General features: G+C 43.1%; 1 long non-coding RNA gene across 1 annotated transcript; it reads left to right on the plus strand.

Annotated features, from left to right (window-relative positions):
• Positions 1 to 576: 576 nt before the first annotated feature.
• Positions 577 to 12386, plus strand: LOC131381730 (uncharacterized). The gene is made up of 3 exons (XR_009210628.1): positions 577 to 765; positions 5881 to 6010; positions 12152 to 12386. It is a non-coding gene; the product is annotated as an uncharacterized LOC131381730 (long non-coding RNA).
• The last annotated feature ends 5216 nt before the right edge of the window (positions 12387 to 17602 follow it).

Genomic DNA, 17602 nt, shown 5'->3' on the forward strand with positions numbered 1-17602 from the left:
GTTTTTTTTTCTCCTAATTTGAGCTCCACCTGTCCTACCCGCCGATTGGCCCAGTGAGCTAAGAAATCAGGATGGGGAAGCCGGGCGCGGTGGCTCACGCTTGTAATCCCAGCACTTTGGGAGGCCGAGGCGGGCGGATCACGAGGTCAGGAGATCGAGACCACGGTGAAACCCCGTCTCTACTAAAAATACAAAAAAAAAATTAGCCGGGCATGGTGGCGAGCGCCTGTAGTCCCAGCTACTCGGAGAGGCTGAGGCAGGAGAATGGCGTGAACCCGGGAGGCGGAGCTTGCAGTGAGCCAAGATTGCGCCACTGCACTCCAGCCTGGGCGACAGAGCGAGACTCCGTCTCAAAAAAAAAAAAAAAAAAAATCAGGATGGGGGAGCAACTTTTGCGTTAAATACAGCTCACAAATGATCCTTCCTGCCCATTCTCAAACCACGAAATTTCTGCATACACGAAATTCCCGATACAGAGGCCTCAGAAACATCTTTGATTCCTTTATCCAGGGGCTCACTAAGCCCTGTGGTTCTACGTCTATTATTAATTCTTTCAACAGGTATTTATGAGGCCTGCTATGCGACAGTCTCCATACTTGGCATGGCGGATAAAAAGAGGAATATGACACAGATTGCAAAAGAGAGACAAGTAAACGGAAATCAGAGCATAGTGATTGTGTAATATGTGCAGAGGCTGATTTAATCACAGGGAGCACAGAGGACGGTACCTAAATCAGAAGGAGTCTGGGGAGTTTCCTGGAAAAGGTAAGTCTGGGCCTTGATCTTGAAGAACAAAAAGTTGGCTGAAAGTGTTACTGGTTATAGGTTGTCCAAGTTCTTGGCTTTTTGAACATAGAATTGGACAAAACGCACAAAGCAAGGAAAGAATAAAGCAACAAAAGCAGAGATTTGTTGAAAATGAAAGTACACTCCAGAGTGTGAGAGCGTGAGACTGCAGTTCAAGGGCCCTGGATACAGAATCTTCTTGGGTCCAAATACCCCCTAGAGGTTTCCCATTGGCCACTTGGAGTTGACTTCATGTAAATGAAGTGGTCCGCAATCAGTCTGACTGGTTGCGCAAAGCAACCAATCAGAGGCTGAAGAAGTTACAAAGTTACACTTCTATGCAAACGTCTGATTGGTTACAAAAAGCAACCAATCAGAGGTACTTTCAATTTCCCAACTGCTGCGCAGAACAGGTGGGGGCTTGCAAAGGGAGTAGTCTCTGGTCCTTTTTTTACTTAGGGGTGGACAGTAAGGGTTTTCCTTTCAATTTAGTTCCAGGAAGTCAGCGAGAAACGGCATTAGGTTCCCTACTGCCATACCATATTCTCCTGCCTCAAAAGGGGAAGGGGACTCCATACAGAGTAACAGAAAGTGCAAGAAGTAACAGGACAGCGAGAGGACTAGTTGAGTGTGACCAGAGTGATGGTACCAGTCAGGGGATTGTAAAAGATTTGGGCTAGAGAGGCAGGCAGGAGTGTACTGAGGAAAGGATCTGAACTTGACCCTGAAATCCAGAGAACCATGGAACAATTTTAATCAGAAGTGTGACATCATGAGATTTAGAAAGATCTCCCTGGCAATAGGGTGGAGGATGAACAGAAGGGCAAATTAAAAGTCAGGACATTAGTTGTGAAGCCATTTATATATATATACATAAACTAAAAATAAAATCCTAAGTCAGGGGTCTGTCGACTGACTGGACAGATCCCTTTCTTGGCCAAGGGGACCCCAGCCATGATGGGACAGGAGATCAGATATGCCTCATTATACCCCCTCCCTTTTGTAGTTTAGACATAACTGACTAGCAACTACTTAGGCGTGGAAAGTTAGGGTTTTCCTTTCAATTTAGTTCTAGGAAGTCAGCCTATGTTTAACATGTTAATGTTACAATAAAGATCATAACATTGACAGAACAAACTCTTTGTGGGAATAGGATACCAAATTATAAACAGGACCTAAGGCCATGCCAGGCAAGGGTTACGTCATGCACCCCCTACACTTAAAAAATAAACTATGTTCTACCACAAGAGTTTTTTTTTCCCCCCTCTGGCAGCTAAACAACCACTGGCCTAGAGAGAAGCAATATTAAAATAATTACAACTAATCCAGCTCACAGACACTAACGAACCCCTGCTATACCAACCATAGCTACAGCTTTGATTGCACAAGAGACTGATTTCAGTAACATTCTCCAGATAAGACCACTGACCATAGGCTGGTTCTGGCCACTTTACAGAGGCCATGAACTTGTGTGCCTTCGTCTCTGCTTCACCTTTTGAGGTACAGAGCCTAACTGTAATACATTAAATGTTAAGTCTCCACCCCAAGGTGAACAGGTTGTATGTAACATGCATGTTGTTCCATACGCATGTGTCAGGACTACTTTTATGAATATTCATAGCTCTTCCTGTAACCTGTTTAATATGTATGTTTAGCCAACCTATTCAGCATAAAGCTCCTACCCCAGCTCCTCTTCCTTTAAAGTGCCTGTCTCTGGTCCTTTCTGGAGGCAGTGCTTCCCAGCCCATGAGATGGCCACCTTGCAGGCTGTATCTCCTTATAAGAAATAGTCTCCTTTTCTAAATGTATAGATCTTGTGAGTTTTAAGTTAACACATACATGTAGGAAAGAAGTGATGAGATTCTGGATTGAGGCAGTGTTGTTGGGGAAAAGAAGAGGAAAGATGACTTGCAGGTGGCTTCTAAGATGCGGTGACTAACTAGGTATGGGTGTGTAGGAAAGGGAATGTCATCTGCTGAGACCTGGAGAAGAGTGCAGAAAAAAATGCATTAGAAGAGCAGTAGATTAAGAATCAAATATGAAGGGGCTAGGGAGAGGGAGCAGACTGAGGACCTACTGGAAAGCTGCCACCCTGTTGGAAAACCCTGAGACTGTGATGTTCTTCCTCTGTCAGATGTGTGGTTTTTCGCTAGTATCCATGGGCAGACCAGATGCTAGTCGGCTGCAGCCAAGAAATCAAATGGGGTTCTCTTGAAACAGTACAAACCTCTTTTTCTAAGGCCACTGCCCAAGTTCAGGTCCTTCAGATCTCTAGCCTGGATTACTCATCCTCCTAGCTGAGCTAAAATGCCACCTCCTCTGCACTCTTCCCATATCATTTACTCCATATTTTTATAGCACTTACACTTTTTAACATTTCTTAGAATTATATGTCTACTTGCCAGTGTGTGTGTTTGTGTGTGTCTATGGTAGTCAACTCAGGCTGCCATAACGAAATACCATAAAGTGGGTAGCATAAGCAACACAAATTTGTTTTCTCACAGTTCTGGAGGCTGAGAGGCTTAAGATTAAGGTGCCAGCAAGGTAAGTTTAATTTTAGCCACCAGCAGCTGCCATTTTCTGTGTGCTCAATTTAGGAGGGGGTAAATGATCTCTCTCTTCCTCTCTTCCCCTTCTTATAAGGTCGCCAGTTCTATTGGATTAGGACCCCATCCTTATAACTTAAGTTAGCCTTAATTACTTCCTAAAGATCCTGTTTCCAAATATATACAGTCATATGAGGGTTAGGATCTTGACATATGAATTTTGAGGGACACAATTCAGTCCATAGCTATATATATATTTTATATATATGTATGTAAGTACATATATTTTTTACTGCTTTAAAGGATCATCTTATTACAAAAACATTAAAATACAAAATGTTCTCTATTGTAAATTCCATATAGCTAATTAATCTCACAGATACTTCTTTTGATTTTGCTGAACTCTTATATCCATAGCAATATACAGTTGCCATTGATGAATGAGTGTAATTCCATGAATGTTGCTTGATATTTTTGTTAAAGAGTAAAATGAAAGTGAAACAACTAAGACACATATCTTCAACTTTGCATATTAAAAAAATGCAACTTTACTCCCCTAAATAGTTGTATTTAGTGTATGGGAATAGCCCTAATCCCTGCCAAAATTTGCTATTTTTAGTTCTTGCCATTATTAGGTATATAAAATGGTATGTCATTATTTTTTCAATTTGCATTTTTGTGAGTAGTAGAGAGGCTGAGCATCTTTTCACAACTTTATTGGCCGTTCATATTTTCTCTCCTGTTGGCTTTTTTTTTTGAGACGCAGTCTCACGCTGTCGCCCAGGCTGGAGTGCAATGGCGCAGTCTCGACTCACTGCAGCCTCCACCTCCCAGGTTCAAACAATTCTCCTGCCTCAGCCTCCTGAGTAGCTGGGATTACAGGTGCCCGCCACCATGCTGGGCTAATTTTTTGTATTTTTAGCAGAGATGGGGTTTCAGTATGTTGGCCAGGCTGGTCTCAAACTCCTGACCTTGTGATCTACCCGCCTCAGCCTCCCAAAGTGCTGGGATTACAGGCGTGAGCCACTGTGCCCGGCCTCTGTTGCCTGTTTTCTACTGAGCTGTTTGTCTTTTATTATGGTCCATTATTATTGATTTGTTGGCATTTTAAAAATTTTTGTTAAAATTGTGTTTTGATACTAGTTTTTTGTTATATTGTTACTGGTAGAGGGTCTTGACTGCAAGTTGTCCAGATTCTTGGCATTTTGAACAAAGAATTAGACAAAACACCCAGCAAAACAAAGAAAGACTGAAGCAATGAAAGAACAAAAGCAGGGATTTGTTGAAAACGAAAGTACACTACGCAATGTGGGAGCTGCCCGATGCAGAATCTTCTTGGGTCCAAATACCCTCTAGGTTTCCAGTTGGCCACTTCATGCTCACCTCAGGTAAATGAAGTGGTGGCCTGCAATCAGTTGCTTTGTGCAGCCGATCAGAGGCTGAAGTGGAGTTACAAAGGTCACACTCCTGTGCAAACATCTTCACCTTCCCCTTCCTCTCTTCCTCTTCTTATAGGGCCACCAGTTTTATCTAATTAGGACCCCATCCTTATAACTTCAGTTCACCTTAATTACTTCTTGAAGATTCTATCTCCAAATACATACAGTCGCATGAGGGTTAGGGCTTTGACATATGAATTCTGGGGAACACAGTTTAGTCCATAGCTATATATGAAGTTACAAAGGTGAAGGCTAAGGTGAAGTTACAAAGTTGCACTTTCACACAAACAAAGACTGAGCCTCAGTCAGTCAGATTGGTTGCGACAACAAATTTCCCATCTGCAACGCAGAAAAGCGGGGGTTTGCAAAGGGATAGCCTCTGGTCTTTTTATTACTTAGGCATGGAAAGTTAGGGTTTTCCTTTCAATTTAGTTCTAGGAAATCAGCAGGAAACGGCCTTAGGTTCCCTGCCTCCAGACCCTGTTCTCCTGCCTCAATATGAGTTGAAAAATTTCCTTTCCCTTTCAAAGCTGAATAAAAATACTAAACGACTATACAGGAGAAGGATGGTGTGACAATCTTTCCTGCAACCTTAGACCCCAAGCTGAAGTAGAAACTGTTAGGCCATGGCTCTGTGAATCTGCCAAATGAAGACAAATGAAAAAGGGGCACAAACCAGGTTACTTTCCAAATGGTCCATAGTTTCCCTGCCTGCTTATTGAAAGATGATACTCCCCATTAAAACTCTTTTTAATAGGTTGAGTTCCTTTTGCTGACTGAATCAACTTAATCATATTAGTCTAATAATGGAGTTCTTTCAAGTTCACTCTTTGCTTCTTCTGCATTCTCAGATGTGCTGAATATAGACTAATAAAGACCACAAATGTGAGCCTATAATGGAGGTTTTAAAACGGCTTCTAAGAAGTAATCATTTGTTTTGAATGAATAAAAATCAGAAGGTAACAACTTTGTTAGATTTGTACTACAGTTATCCTTAGAGTGTTCAATTTTACCGACAGCTAGATTTTCTTCTTCTTTTGTTCTTCCCCTAAAGCATAAGCATTTCAAAGGCAGACTGTATTTTCCCCATTTCTGTGTCATTTCCCCAGGCTTCAAACAAATCCATAAATATTGATGTGGATATCAGGACGGTGTTTCAAGCAATTTAGATACAGTACAAAATATACTGATGCCATAGTAGAAGAAGTTAAAGCCACTTTGCCAAGATACTTAGTTCTGGTAAGATATTTTAATGGTTGGTTTTAACTGTTGAATGCAATGACATCTATCTTTTTTTCTGCAAAAAGTATCATTAATAGTTTTATGTTTTGTGTTCTGTTTAATGTATAGATAATATTTGAATCTCCTCTTTTGTTGTTTCTAACCATTGGAATTTGTCTTCTTTTTTTCCTACTGTTTTCCTACTGTATTTCTTTATTTTTTATTTTTTATTTTTTGAGACGGAGTTTTCTTCTTGTTACCCAGGCTGGAGTGCAATGGCATGATTTCAGCTCACCGCAACCTCCTCCTCCTGGGTTCAAGCCATTCTCCTGCCTCAGCCTCTCGAGTAGCTGGGATTATAGGCATGCACCATCACACCTGGTTAATTTTGTATTTTTAGTAGAGACAGGATTTCTCCATGTTGGTCAGCCTGGTCCCGAGCTCCTGACCTCAGGTGATCCACTCGCCTCAGCCTCCCAAAGTGCTGGGATTACAGGCATGAGCCACTGCGCCCAGCCCCTACTATATTTCTTTACTTTCTTCCTTGATCATTCTTCTTGGTAATGAGATAACTTCTCAAGTATACATGGTTGTCTTAGTCAGGACTCTCTTGATTGCAGGTGACAGAAATTAAGCCCAAACAGACTTACGGGGGACAAAAGGCAAAATAATATGACTACTCTGAAAAGATCAGAGGTAGACAATCTTTTAGTAGACATGCGTATATTTAAGAGCCCAAATGACATAAAAGAAAACTGTGTTCTTGTCTCTGCTTCTCTCTGAGTTGACTTCATTGTCAAGTTGATTCTTCTTCAACTTTAGTCCATATTCTACCAGATTAGTAAGACCAGCCTGTGGAAAGTGCCTCTTGCTCCATACTTTCAATTTAATGAGCCAGGCTTGATTCTCATTGGATCAAATTTGGTCCCATACAAATTTCTACACCAGTCATTTAGTTTAAGAGACAAATTGACCATGCTTGGGTCATTCACTCACTCTTGTTTGAATGGAGAGTTCTGAAGGGAATGTATGAAAGATCATTACAGCAGGTAGCTAGCATAGTATGAGGAGGACAGGAAAGGGCACTGCACCCCCATCCCCACACACACCAAGAGTGTTGGGTAAGCATCAGGGGATGGTTGGGCTGTTGTTAACTGTCTCTCTAGAATAATAATTAGTTACAGGACGCACCAGGGAAGGACAGTCTCCTAGTAGATAGAAAATACCTGAAACTGGTGATCAGCAGCTTCCTGATAAGATCTCAGGAGTTGGGCAAGTAGGCTTAAGCAAGACAGCCCACCCCATGGGAAGAATCAGGGGAGGAGTAATGAAAGATCCCAGAAGTATGCCAACATGCAAAGCCCCAGGTGAAAAGGTCAAACCATGCACTTGATCTCTCAAGTCGCCCACTTGGCCCTCCTCCAAGTATACTTTACTTCCTTTAATTCCTTTCTGCTATTTGCCTCTTGGTTGAATTCTTTCTTCTGAGGTGGCAAGAATTGAGGTTGCTGCAGACCCATACAGATACAGATTCGCAGCTGGTAACTGGATGAACCTCATTTGACATTCTGTGTGTTGCTATAATAAGAACAATGTATGCACGCCAGGTAAAGCAAAAAAAAAAGAAAAAACATTGATTCTGCTACAGTTCTTCCATAGGGTCAGGGTCAATTCCTAAATGTTACCTAACTTATTTTAATTGAAGGTAAGAAAATCCAAATGTAACACAAACCCCGAAGCTGAAGCAGTTGACTACCAAGAGGCCATTATTCCATTTGGCTAGAAATTGGCTGATGAAACAAGAATTGATTCCAGAGTTATTGATGATTTGGCTCTCCCCCTGTTTTCAAGGGGGATTCTGCTGAACCATCAAGTCATCAATTTGCTCATTTCTGCTTCCATCAGTGATTAATAATTCTGCGATTGGATAGGGTATCTTTGCAATTGCTAAGTGCTAAGTCATTCATTTCATTAGTAATACATTCCTACTTTTATTTGCTGCCTGAAAAGTAAGCTCCATAAGCTCTTCAGTTATAGCTTGAGTATGAGGTCTTAACTAAGAAATGAAAATTATTGTTACCTTTAAAAATTGGTAATGTAAGAAAAACTTTAAGACTTTAGAATGGGTGCACGTTCAGTGGAATGCTGAAGACTGGGGATTATCTGATGCTGTATCAGTGTATCTTTGTCTTTGACTAGGCTATGTTTTAAACTCTTTAAATTGTAAATAAATGATAGCAATGCAACTACTTCTTATCTATTACCTCTCTATTGATGATGTGACAAATTATGACAAGTTTCATGACTTAAAATAACCCAAGTTTATTATCTTATACTTCTGAAGGTCAGAAGTCTCCCACAGGTCTCTCGGGGATAAAATCAAGGTCTGCAGGGCTCCACTCCTTTCTAGAGGCTCTAGTGGAGAATTCATTTTCTTCCCTTTTCCAGCTTTAGAGCTCACCTTTGATTATTGGACTGCTTTCTCCATTTTCAAAGCCAGCAATGTTGCATCTTTCTGAACATTTCTCTATAGGCACAACCCCCTCTGACTCTCTACTGCCATCCTCTTCCACTTTTTTTTTTTTTTTTTTTTTTTTTAAGACAGAGTCTCACTCTGTCTCCCAGGCTGGAGTGCATTGGCATGATCTCCACTCACTGCAACCTCCACATCCTAGGTTCAAGTGATTCTCCTGCCTCAGCCTCCTGAGTAGCTGGGAATACAGGCATGTGCCACCACGCCTAGCTAATTTTTTTTCTTTTTTTTGTATTTTTAGTAGAGATGGGGTTTCACCATGTTGGCCATGCTAGTCTCAAACTCCTGACCTTAGGTGATCTGCTCGCCTCAGCCTCCCATAGCGCTGGGTGAGCCACCATGCCTGGGCCAGCCTTTTCCACTTTTAAAGACTTGTGATTATTTTGGACCCACTTGGATTGCCCAGGGTACTCTCCCTGTAAGGTCAGATGATTAGTAATCTTAATTCCATCTATAATCTTAATTCCCCTTTGTCATTTAATTTAAGAAATTCACAGATTCTGAGGATTAGGATGTGGACTTCTTGGGATGAGAGGCATCCTAGGTATGGGAAGGATGATATTATTCTGCCTACCACATCTATAGACATGCAAATAAATTCTGCCAAATGGAGACTGAATTGACTTTTCTACCTATCTACTGCTATATAAAAATCCAGTTTTGTTTCTATTTGTAAGTTCATTTCAATATTCCTTTATTCTATATAAATTTGTAGTCTTTGAATGGGGTGTGGTGGCTCACTACTGTAATCCCTGCACTTTGAGAGGCTGAGGCAGGAGGATCATTTGAGGCCAATAGTTTAAGACCAGTCTGAGCAACATAACGAGACTCCTGTCTCTTAAAAAAAAAAAAAAATTTTTTTTTAACTAGCCAAGCATGGTGGTGCAAGCCTGTAGTCCTAGCTAGGATTGCTTGAACTCAGGAGTGCAAGGCTGTAGTGAGTATGATTGTGCCACTGCATTCCAGCCTGGGCAAGAGAGTAAGACTCTCTCTCTCTGTTAAAAAAAAAAAAAGGAAAAAAACAAGGAAAAAACTTGTAATCTTGACTTCTCCATTGAATCAGTGTTAACAGCCTTCCCAGTCCCCTCATTAATTAATGAGCTACACAAAATCTTTGACATGTATTTATTTTATAGATAAAATAAAATAATTATTTTATAAAGATTACATAGTTATAATGTCAAATTTTACCTTTTTTGAAAATGCATCAGAGACTTAGCTACTAGACATAGAAAAAATATATGTATACTAGAAATATATTCTAGAGCTTCAGAAACTAAGTCTATCCCCCACTCTCTTCCATCTTCTTATAAATTTCAACATGCACAGGAGATGGACCTCGCTGGGACTGTAATGGCTAGCGGTTGAAAGCTGGAGATCAGATTGCTTCTCCCTGACACTTGAAACTCAACTTTGCACCATAATCAATTCAAGGGAATTGTTTAAAATCACCTTTTCATTTATCTAACTGGGTCCTGGAGAAATTTTACAATCTACTTTTTCCCCTGGTTTTCAAAGTTTTGTTTATTTGAGTAGTTTCTAGCCATTATCATGTTTGCTCCTGAGAGGCGTGCTGACAGAGAGGGAAAAAATTCTTGGGCTAATTACAGAGTCTAGTACACTGAGGTGGAGGTGGACTCCTGGCAGGCTCAAGGTATAGCTAATAAAGATGACAGTTTTGAAGCTGCAGGAAGCAGTGGCCCAGGCAACAGCAGGCCCCAAAGCATGCCCCATCCAGCCATACACAGAGAAGTGTGTCTCAGCATGGGGTGGGGGAAGGGGAGACACAGACAGATGCCTCCACAACAGTGCCTCCCACTCCCCCTGGCCGCCTGTACGCTCTTTCTTTCTTTCTTTCTTTTTTTTTTTTTTTTTGAGACAGAGTCTTGTTCTGTCACCCAGGCTGGAGTGCAGTGGCGCCATCTCGGCTCACTGCAACCCCTGCCTCCAGGATTCAGGAGATTCTCCTGCCTCAGCCTCCTGAGTAGCTGGGCTTACAGGTGCCCACCACCATGCCTGGCTAATTTTTGTATTTTTTTTAGTAGAAACGGGATTTCACCATCTTAGCCAGGCTGGTCTCAAACCCCTGACCTCGTGATCCACCTGCCTCGGCCTCCCAAAGTGCTGGGATTACAGGCATGAGCCACCTTGCCGGACCACCTGTACCCTTGTAGCTATGCCCTTTCTAGTCCTCTGGAGAGCCTGCCACCCCAACAATAGCTGAGATGGTGGCTGTCCTGTGCATGCATGTACATGTGTGTGTGTGGACATGCACACCTTCCTTGCCCACAGCTCCAGGAAAAGCAGCCCCAGCAGAGCCACAGTGGCTTTCTCTGTGGGTGGACAGCGCACCTGTACATACAAACCCCACTCAGGACTCAGATCCAAGCAGAAATACCTCCTGCAGCCTTGTCCATCACCAACACAGTAGAAGAGGGTCCTCCATGGGGGAGAGGGGTGCCCACTAGAGGCCTCAATTGGCTAGACATGTGGCAATGGCCCATGGCAGACTCACCAGTTGCCTTTCACTGCTTTGATGTCACTCAGGAGGTTCCAGACTAGAAAGATGCCAAAGATCTGGAGGAAGGTGATACTCACAAAAACCTTGGTTATGACGATCAGGTTGTCCAGCAGCCACTTCTCAAACTGACCCATGCAGCGTCTGGTGTGGATGGAGCCCTGCTGCTCCAGCTCCAGTTTAAGCCAGACATCACAGTGAAGTGGCATCATTGTCTGGGGTAACATACGAGGTTTGTTGCCTCTTGCCAAGGAAATCAAGGACATGGACACACACAGGAGTGAGTTTAAGAGTGGAGGTTTAATAGGTGAAATAAGGGGAAAAGAAAATAGCTTTCTCTTCTGCAGAGGGAGAGGGGCACCCGAGTGGGTCTTCCGGTCCCATGATGAAGTGCACAGGGGTTTTATAGACTGGCTTGAGGAGGTGGTATCTGATCTACACAGGGACCAAAGAATGGTTGGACCAGGTGAGACATTTACATAGTGCAAGAGGAAGCTGGCCATCCCACCCTGGTCTTCTATTATGCAAGTGGCTTCTCTACTTTACCAGCTCCACATTGTCTGCTCCTTACTGTTCACATGGTTGGCAAGGAAAAGGGAAGATGGAGCCGCCACGTTGAACATGCCTAGCCCCCAGGTAGCCTTCTCCTATTGGAACAGCTGCTAGCATTCACCCGTGCAAGCTTCCAGCTTGCTTATTTATGTCTGCAGCTCAATTTTACAGGCATCTTTGTGTTAGAAACACATGCTGTAAAGGGAGGGGATGTTCATGGAGACTCAGAAAAAGGAAGTCATGTAGAGAGGGCTGCACTGGCAGCAGTTGTAACCTCTGGTCAGGGAGGCAGCCATTCCTGCAGCATCCCTACAAGGAGGAAGCCGGGGTAAAAAACTCATCCTCAAAACTGGCTGCACCTATAGTCCCAGCTACTCGCAATGCTGAACCAGGAGGACCACTTAAGCCCAGGAGTTTGAGGCTATAGTACACTATGATTGCCTTTGTGAAAGGCTACTGCACTCCATCCCAGGGAATACAGGGAGACTTGTCTCTAAAGACAACAATGACAAAAACCCATGCTCTTTATTCCTACCTCCTTCTGATCTCCTACCAGGGATCCCCAATGGCCAAATCCAAATTGAAGCCAGAGAGCAAGTAAATTCATTGAAGCAGCCCAAGCAGGTCAAATTCCCAGGGTCAAGAACAGGATGGAGAAGTGTGGAGAATGAATCTGGAGAGGCAAACAGAAGATATTCAGCACAAACCCTATGAGATGGGTAGTTTTATTGTGCCCATTTTATATATGTGGAAATTGAGATGCAGAGGGGTCAAATAATGTGCCCATAGATAACAGGCGGATAAAAGTGGCATTGAAATCCAGAGTCTGTGTTTAATCACTGTCTATACTGCTACCACTTTTTTCTCCATGATGTGTCCTGCATAGTGCCATATGGAATAGAGGTCCTCAACAAATACATTTTAAAAGAAAACAAAATGAAAGAAGAGATTAAGTAAACTATTTATGAAGACTTTAAATTAGTTCTCTAGAACAGTGGTCACCAACCTTTTTGGTATCAGGGATTGGTTTCATAGAAGACAATTTTTCCACAGTCGTGAGCAGGGAATGGTTTTGGGATGAAACTGTTCCACTGGAGATTATCAGGCATTAGAGTCTCATAAGGAGCATGCAACCTAGATCCCTTGAATGTGTAGTCCATAATAGGGTTTGAGCTCCTATGAGAATCTAATGCCACTGCTGATCTGATAGGAGGTGGCGCTCAGGTGGTAATGCTTGCTCACCCAGCGCTCACCTCCTGCTATGCGGCCCCATTCCTAACAGATTAGTACTGGTCTGTGGGCTGGAGGGAGGGGACCCTGATATATTAGTCCATTCTGCTATAAAGAACTGCCTGAGACTGGGTAATTTATAAAGGAGAGACATTTTATTGACCCACAGTTCCATAGGGCTAGGGAGGCCTCAGGAAACTTACAATCGTGGCAGAAGGGGGAGCAAGCACATCCTTCTTCACATGATGGCAAGAAGGAGAAATGCCAAGCAAAATGGGGAAAAGCATCTTATAAAACCGTCAGATCTCATGAGAACAGCAGTATGGGGCTAACTGCCCCCACGATTCAATTACCACCTACCAGGTCACTCCTATGACATATAAGGATTAGGGGAACTACAATTCAAGATGAGATTTGGATGGGAACACAGTCAAACCATATCATTCCAACTCTGGCCTCTCCTAAATCTCATGTTCTCACATTTTAAAACACAATCATGCCTTCCCAACAGTCCCCCAGAGTCTTAACTCATTCCAGCATTAACCCAAAAGTCCAAGTCCAAAGTCTCATCTGCGACAAGGCAAGTCCCTTCCACTTATGACCCTGTAAAATCTAAAGCAAGTTAGTGACTTCCTAGATACAATGGAGCTATAGGCATTGGGTAAATACACTTGTTCCAAATGGGAGTGCCGAGTCCTACCCACAGACCCTGACCCAGTGACTGATGAACAAATGCACTAAGACACAGATATCCAGTGAAAGAGCAGGCTAGGGGATGGAGCCACTCACAGACCCCAAGGAGGGTGCTGTAAAGAGTCAGCAGCCATGGCCGCAATTAGCCAGAGAAGTTTGCATTTATTTAGTACAGATTAAATGACAAAGGTCTTGAGTAAACACCACTAGAGGGTAATTAACGTTGCCGACCTCCCAAGTAGAGAGCAGTTATGCACCGCAGATAATCAAAGGTATTTATTGAGCACTCAATCTGGATTACCCAATGATGTCTTGCATATGACACCAAAAGCACAGGCAACAAAAGAAAAAGTAGGTAAACTGGACTTTATCAAACTTTTGATACACAGACTTTGGTGTATCAAAAGACATTATTGACAGTGAAAAGACAACCCACAGAATGGGGGAAATAACTGCACATCATATATCTGATAAGAGATTAATGCCCGCAACATATAAAGAATTTCTACAATCCAACAACAAAAAAACAAACAATCTGATTAAAAAATGGGTGAATGACTTGCATAGACAGTTCTCCAAAGAAGACACAAATGGCCAGAGTAGGCACATGAAAAGAGGCCCAATATCAGTAATCACTGGGAAAATGCAAATCAAAACCACAATGAGATACCACTTCACACCCATTAGGATGGCTATAATAAACAAAGCAAAACAATCTCCAGGAAATAACAGAGGTGGAGGAATTGGAATCCAGTGAGCCATGATTGCTCTACTGCACTCCAGCCTGGGCAACAGAATGACAGCCTGTTTAAAAAAAAAAAAAAAAAAAAGAATCTACTGCAGAGGTGGCTGACAAGATAGCCAAGTGGGAACAGCTTTGGCCTGCACCTCCCAGTGAGATCAATGCAGAAGGTAAGTGATTTCTGCATTTCCTTTTTTTTTTTTTTTTTTTTTGAGATGGCGTTTCACTCTCGTTGCCCAGGCTGGAGTGCAGTGGTGTGATCTCGGCTCACTGCAACCTCTGCCTCCCAGGTTCAAGCAATTACCCTGCCTCAGCCTACCGAGTAGCTGGGATTACAGGCATGCACCATCATGCCTGGCTAATTTTGTACTTTTAGGAGAGACAGGGTTTCACCATGTTGGCCAGGCTGGTCTAGAACTCCTGACCTCAGGTCATCCACCTGCCTCAGCCTCTCAAAGTGTTGGGATTACAGGCATGAACCACCACGCCTGGCCTGCATTTCCAGCTGAGGTACATGGCCCATCTCACTGGGACTGGTTACACAGTGGGTGCAGCCCACGGAGGGCAAGCCGAAGCAGGGTGGGTTGTCTCACCTGGGAAGTGCAAGGGGTTGGGGAACTCCTTCCCCTAGCCAAGGGAAGCCATGAGGGACTGTGCCATGAGGAATGGTGCATTCCAGCTCAGATACTACACTTTTCCCATGGTCTTCGCAACCTGCAGACCAGAAGATTCCCTTGGGTGCCTATGCCACCAGGGCCCTGGGTTTCAAGCACAAAACTTGGAGGCCGTTTGGGCAGACACCGAGCTAGCTGCAGGAGTTTTTTTTTTTTTCATAGCTCAGTGGTACCTGGAATGCCAGCCAGACACAACCTTCACTCCCCGGGAAAGGGGGCTGAAGCCAGGGAGCCAAGTGGTCTAGCTCAGTGAATCCCACCATCACGGAGCCCAGAAAGCTGAGATCCACTGGCTTGAAATTCTCACTGCCAGCACAGCAGTCTGAAGTTGACCTGGGATGCTCAACCTTCGTGGGGGGAGAGGCATCCACCATTACTGAGGCTTGAGTAGGTGGTTTTCCCCTCATAGTGTAAACAAAGCTGCTGGAAAGTTTGAACTTGGTGGAGCCCACTACAGCTCGACAAAGCTGCTATAGCTAGATTGCCTCTCTAGATTGCCTCTCTCTGGGCAGGACATCTCTGAAAGAAAGGCAGCAGCCCCAGTCAGGTGCTTCTAGATAAAACTACCATCTCCCTGGGACAGCACACCTGGGGGAAGGGGCGACTGTGGGAGCAGCTGTAGCAGACTTAAACATTCCTGCTTGCCAGCTCTGAAGAGAGCAGTGGATCTGCAAAGGACAACGCTCAAGCTCCGCTAAGGGACAGACTGCCTCCTCAAGTGGGTCCCTGACCCCCGTGCCTCCTTATGGGGAGACACCTCCCAGCAGGGGTCAACAGACACCTCATACCTGAGAGCTCTGGCTGGCATCTGGCAGGTGCCTCTCTGGGATGAAGCTTCCAGAGGAAGGAACAGGCAGCAATCTTTGCTGTTGTGCAGCCTCCACTGTTGATACCCAGGCAAACAGGGTCTGGAGTGGACCTCCAGCAAACCCCAGTAGATCTGCAGCAGAGAGGCCTGACTGTTAGAAAGAAAACTAACAAACAGAAAGGAATAGCGTCAACATCAACAAAAAGGATGTCCACACAAAAACCCCATCCACAGGTCACTAACATCAAAGACAAAAGGTAGATAAATCCAGATGAGGAAAAACCAGTGCAAAAAGGCTGAAAATTCCAAAAACCAGAACACCTCTTCTCCTCCAAAGGATCACAATTTCTTGCCAGCAAGGGAACAAAACTGGACAGAGAATGAGTTTGATGAATTGACAGAAGTAGGCTTCAGCAGGTGGGTAATAACAAACTCCTCCAAGCTAAAGGAGCATGTTCCAACCCAATGCAAGAAAGCTAAGAACCTTGAAAAAAGGTTAGAGGAGTTGCTAACTAGAATAACCAGTTCAGAGAAGAACATAAATGACCTGATGGAGCCGAAAAACACAGCACAAGAACTTTATGAAGCATACACAAGTATCAATAGCCAAATTGATCAAGTGGAAGAAAGGATATTAGAGATTGAAGATCAACTTAATGAGATAAAGTGCGAAGACAAGATTAAGAAAAAAGAATGAAAAAGAATGAACAAAGGCTCCAAGAAATATGAGACTATGTGAAAAGACCAAACCTACTTTTGATTTACCTGAAAGTGATGGGGAGAATGGAACCAAGTTGGAAAACACTCTTCAGGAGATTATCCAGGAGAACTTCCCCAACCTAGCAAGACAGGCCAACATTCAAATTCAGGAAATACAGAGAACACCACAAGGATACTCCAGGAGAAAAGCAACCTCAAGACACACAATCATCAGATTCACCAAGGTTGAAATGAAGGAAAAAATGTTAAGGGCATCCAGAGAGAAAGGTCAGGTTATCCACAAAGGGAAGCCCATCAGACTAACAGTGGATCTCTCTGAAGAAACCCTACAAGCCAGAAGAGAGTGAGGGCCAATATTCAACATTCTTAAAGAAAAGAATTTTTAACCCAGAATTTCATGTCCAGCCAAACTAAGCATCATAAGTGAAGGAGAAATAAAATCCTTTACAGATAAGCAAATGTTGAGAGATTTTGTCACCACCAGTCCTGCCTTACAAGAGCTCCTGAAGGAAGCACTAAATATGGAAAGGACAATCGGTACCAGCCACTGCAAAAACATACCAAAAAAAATTACCAAATTGTAAAGACCATTGACACTATGAAGAAACTGCATCAACTAATGGGCAAAATAACCAGCTAGCATCATAATGACAGAATCAAACTAACACATAACAATGTTAACCTTAAATACAAATGGGCTAAATGCCCCAATTAAAAGACACAGACTGGCAAATTGGATAGAGTCAAGACCCATTGGTGTGCTGTGTTCAGGAGGCCCATCTCATGTGCAAAGACACATGTAAGCTCAAAACAAAAGGATGGAGGAATATTTACCAAGCAAACGGAAAGCAAAAAAAAAAAAAAAAAAAAAAAAAAGCAGGGGTTGCAATCCTAGTCTATGATAGAACAGACTTTAAACCAACAAAGATCAAAAAAGACAAAGAAGGGCATTACATAATGGTAAAGTGATCAATGCAACAAGAAGAGCTAACTATCCTAAATATATATGCACCCAATACAGGAGCACCCAGATTCATAAAGCAAGTTCTTAGAGACTTACAAAGAGACTTAGACTCCCACACAATAATACTGGGAGACTTTAACACTCCACTGTCAATATTAGACAGATCAACGAGAGAG

Source organism: Hylobates moloch, unplaced genomic scaffold (genome assembly GCF_009828535.3).
Source record: "Hylobates moloch isolate HMO894 unplaced genomic scaffold, HMol_V3 SCAFFOLD_17, whole genome shotgun sequence".
Lineage (NCBI taxonomy): Eukaryota > Metazoa > Chordata > Mammalia > Primates > Hylobatidae > Hylobates > Hylobates moloch.